Source organism: Pelophylax lessonae, assembly GCF_965119305.1.
Source record: "Pelophylax lessonae genome assembly, chromosome: 8".
In the NCBI taxonomy this organism is placed as follows: domain Eukaryota; kingdom Metazoa; phylum Chordata; class Amphibia; order Anura; family Ranidae; genus Pelophylax; species Pelophylax lessonae.
The window spans coordinates 218,147,260-218,155,213 of record NC_138775.1 but is presented as its reverse complement, the minus strand read 5'-3'; the positions used below and the strand labels follow the sequence as shown (position 1 = coordinate 218,155,213).

The window sequence follows — 7,954 nt, the reverse complement described above, 5'->3', positions numbered from 1 at the left end:
TGAGGGCAGGGACTGATGTGAATGTGCAATGTATATGTTAAGCGCTGCGTAAATTGACAGCGCTATATAAGAACCTAAAATAAAAAATAAATAATAAATGGTTTTCATTCGTCACTCATTGTTTAATACTGTGATGCTGTGATTGGTCCATGATTATCACATAGTACAGGGTGCTGTGAATGGCCCTGGCACCATGTGATAGCTGTGGGCCAATCACAGCATCACAAAAGTAAGCAACCTGTCATGGAGTAAAGCCTTTCATGGCAGTTTTGTTTATATGTTATCAATTTAAATGCTATGATTGGACATAGCAATCAAATGATACCCCAGCTCCTCATCGCGGCCAGGTACTGAGCACTGTGTGGACACAGAGGCCGCAGGATCACACTGATGTGTGCAGGAGCACCATGACCTACCGGTACTGGTAAACTTACTGTTGGTAGTCAGCAAGTGGCTAAAGCCAAAAGTCAAAACTCCTGAGTTCGGGGATCTGTTAGGACCCTGAAACACATTTGCTTTTCTGATATTAACTGATTTTGCCAATAAAATCTTTGAACTATTAGATGTTTGTATGGGTTCTCATTGGACTATATGTGGATTCTCAACTCTGGATTTTCCTCCCTTTTCTTGCCTGGAGTGTAACAGAACTGGACCTACTGTGACCAGAAAAAATTCTAATTGATTAATTGAAAATCTGTATACAGCACCTTATCTTTTACTTGTTTTTGGGTAATAAAAACATGACAGGGGTTCTAATCCTTCTCTACTCTATCCAAAATGAACAATGTGCATATACATATACTTTAAGTATTCTTTGTCTTCCTTATATTTATTACCACCATCCTCTGATTGTGTATATATGTTTCTTGAACAACTGCTTATGATGCTGAACCAAAAGGTTCTCTCAAATATGCTAATTTACTACTACAAAATCTATGATTTTTTACATGATATAACGCTATGCTATTATGGTGTGTTAGCTTAGCAAGCAAAAGTTCTCCAAGACCCGTTTAAGAACTTGTGTTTTGACCTGATACAGAAAAATTCTTAACCTTTAATAACATTTACAAAATACAGAAAATAATAGTACAAAAATCCAAGATGTTCAGAAGGTTGAGGTAAAAGTGAACAGTTTTAAAAATAAAGGTCATGATGGTTTTAATGTTTGCAATTAATATTGGCAAGCGCTGCTTGTTTTCTTAGGTGTCCATATAACAAGGGGCAAGCTGGCTTTTACACATCATGTCTATTCACCGCGTATACATCTCTCAGAGGGGAGCGTGTTTATTAACAATTGTACTTCTCTGACTGAGAAGAAAAGTGAATGGAATACGCAGTGAATCGTCGCGATGTGTATTGGAAGTGAGGAGAAAATTCTCTTCAATAAAATAACCAGGGAAAGCAGGAAAAATAACAGCTAAAAATAAAACAAATTGTTAATTAAAGATGTATTGGGCTGGGAATATCCATGAATAATGTGTTTTTATTCATATCAAGACATTCCTGTGACACTTGCAACTGGATGTATTTATGGCTTTACAAATACTCTCTGGTACAATTGTCACAGGAATGTCCTGATATAAATAAAAACACAATTATTCATGCATGGTCCATCTTCAATAGGACTTTTATTATTGTTATTTTTACTATCCACATACAGGACGGGAATATACTGAGGTCTTGTATGAGAATATATCCACCCTCGATTCTCAGGGAATATAAAGGACATGATCCCCTAAGCACTAGGTCTTTTTTTTAGGGGGTAAAAGTCCCCAATTTTTATAAGCCATAGGAGGCATGGTGATACATTTCTCTCTAAAAACTGCCATATATACGAGGGTTCTTCTGCACTATTTTAAACTAAGTTATATATATATAAATGTACAGAAACCTTTTGAGGACCCCTTGTATATACTACATATACTGTATATTTATATTTGTATATATATACACACAGGCACACGCATACAGTATGTTACCAAAAGTATTAGGAGGCCTGCCTTTACACGCACATGAACTTTAATGGCATTACAGTTTTAGTCCATAGGTTTCAATATTGAGTTGGCCCACACTTTGCAGCTATGACAGCTTCAACACTTCTGGGAAGGCTGTCCAGAAGGTTTAGGAGTGTGTCTATGGGAATGTTTGACCATTCTTCCAGAAGCGCATTTGTGAGGTCATGCACTGATGTTGGAGAAAAGGCCTGGCTTGCAATTTGGGCTCTAATTCATACCAAAATTGTTCTATCGGGTTGTTGTCAGGACTTTGTGCAGGCCAGTCAAGTTTCTCCACCCCAAACTTGCTCATCTATGTCTTTATGGACCTTGGTTTATGCACTGGTGTTCAGGCATGCTGGAACAGGAAGGGCCAACCCCAAACTGTTCTCACAAAGTTGGGAGCATGAAATTGTCCAAAATGTCTTGGTATGCTGACACCTAAGAGTTCCCTTCACAGGACCTAAGGGGCTAAGTCCAACCCCTGAAAACCAACCCCACATCATAATCTCCCCTCCACCAAATGATTTGGACCAGTGCAAAAAGCAAGGTCCATATAGGCATGGATGAGCGAGTTTGTGGTGGAGGAACTTGACTGGCCTGCACAGAGTCCAGACTTCAACCCGATAGAACATCTTTGGAATGAATTTGAGTGGAGACTGCGAGCCCGGCTTCTCTCCAACATCAATGCCTGATCTCACAAATGCCCTTCTGGAAGAATGGTCAAACATTCCTATAGACACACTCCTAAACCATGTGGACAAACTTCCCTGAAGAGTTGAAGCTTTTATAGCTGCAACGTGTGGGCCGACTCAATATTGAACCCTATGGACTAAGACTGGGATGCCATTAAAGCTCATGTGGGTGTAAATGCAGGCATCCCAATACTTTCTGTAATATAATGTATGTGTATATACATATAACCTGAATGAGGAGGGAGATTTTACTGGGGCTGCCAAGCAGTGACATTTATCTGCTTCCTCATCACATTGTGACTGTTTATCTCTTCTCTTTCCCTGCTATTACCATCTCTGAAGTGGAGAAGGCGGAAGGGAGATCATTTCTCTCATTTTGCTGCAGTGGGAGGCAGAACAACGTCTCCACTCCTCATCACAGCCACATAAACCGCTGTACAGTGGAGATAAGTGATAGTCACTATCGCTGCATATATTTGTATTTTTTTTATAAATGGACAATTTAATCACTGCCAATAGATCTGATTAGATGTTCTGAAAGCATTTTGGTGTCTAGGATATTTTTTTTTTTTTAATTTCATTTGCCATGGCACTTTTCTTTCAAAAATACCTTATTGGGTTTTATTCCAGCATGGTTTATACAATGAACAGGTATGTAACAATATTATGGCCAAAGAGAGTCAAAATGATACAAACAGAAGCAAACAAAAACAAACAAAAACCTGAGTTAGCTGGCTCGTAGGCCTGGCGAGCCATATAAAGACAAATATCAGACTCTGGAAGAAAATCGCCATGGCACTTTTCATTAAAGTGTTATTGGATTGCTAAGATTGTTTTAAGAGATCTGCTTTTAATAGGGCAGTTACAATAACTGTAACCTTCTCTAAAATAATATTACTATCTAATAAAATTATTTTACACAAACCAGTTGCTGTGTATTATATGATTAATGCATTCACTTCCCTTTTAGTAAGTTTAACTCTATGTTATTTTTTAGGAGGATCAAAACAAAGAGAAATATAAAGCTGCAATGGAAAAATGTGTTGCTGCACTGGTATGAAGTACTCATTTAAAGATATTATTTAAAGATTAGCTGTTCAAGAATATATTTTATTTTCCTTTCCATGGCCACCATGAACATAGAAAACCATTTACTAAATTCTATTCAGTAAAAGAAAATGTGCAAATCTATTTTAAAATTAATTAGTGTAAGTACCTAAATTTGACTTTGTATAAACCTCTTGTAATTCCCTGATAACTCAGAGGGTAACCCATCTGGGAGAGAGGGTCAGCTGTATGTAGAGTGGTGGAGGATTTGGATACCGATACTCCAACTATGCCATTTTGTCAGTGGGAGCCTACATGCCTGTGCACTAAGGGGAACCTTTGCCAGAGGCACACCCATCAATGCCCAGGACCAGGCGGAAAGTGCCGTGATGTGGGAAGTCTAAAACCATGCCACTCCAGCAGCCAGCATACCTCCGCTACCTCACTCCCAGTTATGGAATGAAACCCTGCTGGACACATAATGCAGGTCTCATGTGTGTCCTGTATTAACTCCTTCTGTACTGTACCTACTGGTCAGGATAGGGACCCCTGTAATGCTGGTCTGCTCCCGGTTGCTATGGGAGATGGGCCTGCTATGCTATGGGAGATAGACTGATAGGGAGAGAGCTGGACTGGTGCCCCCCCCCCCCATTACCAGAGGAAGCCCCACCTTACCAAGGTGCCACACCTTGACTGGTGACTTGTGATTTTGTGAATTGACTTAGTTACCTTTAGTAGGAATGGGCGAACGGTTCGGCCCAAGCATGAGTTTGGGCTGAACATTTGCCTGTTCAGCCATTTACCACTTATTTGTGGATAAGTGCAAGATAATGCACCTGGGGCGTAAAAACCCAAGGGCAGAATATAGAATATTTGACACAGTCCTGACCTCAGTATCTGAGGAAAGGGATTTAGGAGTAATTATTTCAGAAGACTTAAAGGTGGGAAGACAATGTAATAGAGCAGCACGAAATGCCAGCAGAATGCTTGGATGTATAGGGAGAGGTATAAGCAGTAGAAAGAGAGAAGTGCTTATGCCGCTGTACAGAACACTGGTGAGACCTCACTTGGAGTATTGTGCGCAGTACTGGAGGCCATATCTCCAGAAGGATATAGATACTCTAGAGAGAGTTCAGAGAAGAGCTACTAAACTAGTACATGGATTGCAGGAAAAAACTTACCAGGAAAGGATAAAGGACCTTAACATGTATAGCTTGGAAGAAAGAAGAGACAGAGGGGATATGATAGAAACTTTTAAATACATAAAGGGAATCAACTCGGTAAAGGAGGAGAGCATATTTAAAAGAAGAAAAACTACCACAAGAGGACACAGTTTTAAATTAGAGCGGCAAAGGTTTAAAAGTAATATGAGGAAGTATTACTTTACTGAGAGAGTAGTGGATGCATGGAATAACCTTCCTGCAGAAGTGGTAGCTGCAAATACAGTGAAGGAGTTTAAGCATGCATGGGATAGGCATAAGGCTATCCTTCATATAAGATAGGGCCAGGGACTATTCATAGGATTCAGATATATTGGGCAGACTAGATGGGCCAAATGGTTCTTATCTGCCGACACATTCTATGTTTCTATGTTTCTATGTTTCTATGTTTACCAAACACACAAATTTGCAGGGTTTTTCCCCCTACGAACACCCTGCAATGCTACACCCTGATTGGGTAAGGCTTTGCCCAATCAGGGCGCAATATAAGCTGGTTGTTAAGAAGCAGGGCCGCAGGGTCCTTAACAACCGATGAGTCATCAGCTGTCAATGGGTTTCCCCGCTGACAGCTAATCAAAAGAAAAATGTGCTGGTTAAAAAAAACAAGACAATTCACATTTACAATGACTCGCGGTTACAATTGTCGGCTCCCGGCTATTAAAAATGTAAATAACCCCCCACCCCAGTCCATGCCAAATTTAAAAAAAATCGCCGTAGCCTGGCAGGTCAGGAAAGGGGAGGGGACAAGCGAGCAGCCCCCTCCTGAACCATACCAGATCACATGCTCTCAACATGGGGAGTTGCTCTGGGGCAAGGCGGCTCTTCCCAATAACCCTGAGCTGTGGTTGTCAGGGTTTGCGGGTGGGGGGCTTATCAGAATCTGGAAGTCCCCTTTAACATGGGGGCCCCATGTTCAAAATCCAATAGCACTTTTATTGCCAATTACTTGCATATAAGCCCTCAAAATAGGCACTTTTGATTTTTCCTGTTCGGCTCCCTTAGACTTGGGGTTCGCCGTTCGGGTTAGAACTTTTCCTTAAGCCTGGTCTGAAGTTATTCATAAAGAGGTGCATAATGGGAATGGTATGTACAAAGAACGTGGGCCTATAATAGCACTAGGGGGTATGAATTTCACAGTACTACAATGAGTAAGCTGCACTCTAATAATGAACAAGTTCAGATCGCAGCAAAACTTCCAAACAGGGGGGTGTTCAGCCCATACCTAACCCTTGGTAACAATCTTGCTCATCATTAGAGTGCAGCTTACTCATTGTAGTACTGTGAACTTCATACCCCCTAGGACCATTATAGGCCCAGGTTCTTTGTACATACCATCCTTATTATGCACTCCTTTATGAGTAACTTCAGACCAGGCTTAAGGAAAAGGTTAAAAAAAAACAACAAGAGAGGGGCGCACCAACCTAACCGACCATTAACACTAAAAAGGTTTATCAAAATCCAAAAATGACATACATTATACTCACAAACATTGTATATATCACACATATAAATGATTCCAATAAATATAAGTGGAAGATGTATGATTGCTAGTAGGTTTTAAGTGCAATGTGCATAGAACTAGAATCCATACAATAATTTACAGTGGGTGCAACACATCAAAGTTGCCGTGAATAAAAAATTCCATTTAATAAAAGTGCTGTGTGCCAATAATTAATGCCAATAATTAATAAGTATTTTGAAGCAATTTGTGCTGAAATCGTGTTTCTCTGCTCCACTAGAGGGAGTGGTATGCAGCTGAATAGATTATGCTGTAATAAATAGATGCTGCTTGGGAAAATAAAAATTAATAAAACTATAAGTGCCTCAAAAAAGTGCAGTACAAACAGTGCAAGGTGTTAATACATGTGATCACAATGGAAATATTACTTATAAAAATCCATAAAAGTATTTCAGTGCTTTTCCAAAATCCGTGACTGTGTTTGCAATGTTACTCAAATATAAGTGCAAGAAACCAATATGGGTTTGGTACTCGTGGGCCCCTCAGAATGCCAATAAACACCAATATCTGAAGTGACTCATACCTTCCTTTTCCTTAGTGCTCGGTGGGTTCATACACACGTGCTTTCCCCCTGTGTGAATGCACTCACCGGAGCACCTTACCCCTACAGGGGTATACAGCCTTGTGTGCAGCAGATGTTCTGGTCTCCTCGCCTTATCCTAGTGTGTATTTACTTCCACGGCTCCCAGCATGTAAAGACATTAGAGAACTCCCATAGTGTAGTATATTAGTATTTTATTGATATAAAGGTAAAATATCCACTCACAGTTCAATAATCCAATGTGCGGCCCCGTCGTGCGGCGCGGATATCCGGGTCCGTGCATTCCACGGCCCTCAGCCAACTATCGCGGAAGTGACGCAATGACGCTGGAAATCCTGCCCTGATTCCCTATTGTTCATATTTCCTCCATTTCTTGGGGATCTGTTGGGGTTCCTAGTAACCGTGGTCCAACATTCTTCTGGGATCTCTCTTTCCATGGTGGTTTCCCTAGATTTTCCAGTTAAAGGGATATCAGCTGGGTTCTCACCCATGTAGTCATCCTCTGCCTGCCATTTGTAAACTCTGTAGTTGGTGTAGTCCAGAACATCTCTCCTATACTTCTTTTGCTTTTTAATTTGTGTATCTTTATCATACTTCTGTATTTTAGTTTTAAGTTCTTTTTCTTTATCTTTATATTCTGTACTATCCCCAAAAGGGTATACGTTGATCCTTTATTGTGTTATCAGGGATTCAACATATTTGAGTTTGTGTTTTCTTCTTTTAACCAGTAATTTCAATAATTCTATTTCTGTGTGGTTGAAAATTTGAACCATTCCTCCATCAATCCTTTATCATTAATTCCATCATTTGGTATGTTCCACCGTAGCCTCCTAGAGGTAATGTTTCCAGCAATTTACATCTCTAATGTGGCAATATCCCACCAAATTCTAAGTTGTTTCTCCATATTGTGCTTTAATTGTTTAAAAAGTCCTTCCATG

The 7,954-nt window shown here is 40.1% G+C and overlaps 1 protein-coding gene and 1 long non-coding RNA gene across 2 annotated transcripts in view; one reads left to right on the top strand and one right to left on the bottom strand.

The window, feature by feature from the left end:
* The window catches only part of LOC309562231 (uncharacterized protein), a gene marked incomplete at its 3' end in the record, with an annotated part of 1,785,816 nt that overhangs the window by 889,874 nt on the left and 887,988 nt on the right, over positions 1–7,954 (top strand). The window lies entirely within an intron of this gene.
* LOC309561597 overlaps positions 1–7,954 on the bottom strand; it is a 971,235-nt gene that overhangs the window by 262,435 nt on the left and 700,846 nt on the right. The gene's annotated exons all lie outside the window — the stretch shown is intronic.